Source organism: Octodon degus, unplaced genomic scaffold, assembly GCF_000260255.1.
Source record: "Octodon degus isolate 3935 unplaced genomic scaffold, OctDeg1.0 scaffold00157, whole genome shotgun sequence".
NCBI classification, from domain to species: domain Eukaryota; kingdom Metazoa; phylum Chordata; class Mammalia; order Rodentia; family Octodontidae; genus Octodon; species Octodon degus.
In genome coordinates, this window is record NW_004524733.1 from 5,501,146 (window position 1) to 5,502,461 (window position 1,316).

At 38.4% G+C, this 1,316-nt stretch overlaps 1 protein-coding gene across 1 annotated transcript in view; it reads right to left on the reverse strand.

Moving 5' to 3' along the window:
- Col4a5 (collagen type IV alpha 5 chain) overlaps positions 1-1,316 on the reverse strand; it is a 351,283-nt gene that overhangs the window by 139,242 nt on the left and 210,725 nt on the right. The window lies entirely within an intron of this gene.

Sequence of the window (1,316 nt, forward strand, 5' to 3'; positions counted from 1 at the left end):
TTTTTCCCTTTCTTCTTTACTCCTTTCCTCCAATCTAGTTTCTCTTTGAAGCATTTTATCTCCATTACAAAAAAATCTATTAAACATTTTGTGTCTGACTGACTCTTTCAGCTTCTTATACTAGGGATAATTTTTTGATGGGACTGCTTTACACAAATATCATTAATTTAAAGTAATATATTTTGTGAATTTTCATTTAAACTGTATGTAGTGCTCCCCAGCCAAACCCCAGACCCGGGTATATATAGCACTCAGAAAAAAAAAAAAAACCTTCAGTATATGTCTTTAATCAAATAATACCACCATACTAATCAGCTAACCTACTCCCCACTACCCAGTCCAACATACCTTTGGGACCAGGTGGCCCAGGAAGTCCAATTCCAGGAATACCTGGTTCTCCCTTGCTACCAGGTAATCCTGGCACACCTGGTTGGCCTGGAAGCCCAGGATCACCTATGAAAAAATAGTTTTCAAACAGAAGACTTTCAAATAAAAAACCCAACAAGTGGTAAAGATGTTTTGACATAAACTTTTTACATACCTGGAAGACCTACTTCACCATCTCTACCTGGGTTTCCAGGCAGGCCAGGCTTCCCTGGCTGGGTTATGGTCTGACCTGGGTCGCCTTTTGGACCTGAGAACAAGAGTGAGCCAGTGTTAAGTGCAAAATGTTTCCTTGACTAAAGATATCTTTTAATTAAAAACTAAAAAGAGAATCATCAAATATCTTTTCAAAGTACAAAATAATAACATTCCACAAGAAAAAAATCTCAAACTATACATTTCAGGAGGATATCAAACAGAAGGGTGATTTTTACAGGAGAAAAATAGATTATAATTTTAATAACTTCCGTGATGGTGGATGTGCAATTGTTAATCCTGTCAACTTGACTGGATTAAGGGACATCCAGATAGTTTAGAAAATAGTATTTCTGGGTATGTCTGTTGGGGTTGTAGAAGAGACTGTTATTTCAGTCAATTTACCAAGTGAGGAAGATCTGTCCTCACCCAATTAGAGCCAGCATTATTCAAAAGCTGAGTGCCTGCATAGAAGAAAAAGGCAAAAAAGAGACAAATTTCCTTTTTCCCTCAGAAATGGGCCATCTAACTTCTGCTCTTGAACACTAGAACTCCAGTTTTCTGAACTTCAATCTCTAGAATATGCACAAGCGTCCTCCCAGGATGTGGACACTGAATGTGGATGTGGACAGGCCTGTGGACATTGAGTGAGCACACCACGAACTTCTTTGATTCTCCACCTCAAAGAAAATCAATCATGTGAGCTCTTACTTTCCAGAGTCACATGAACCAAGTCT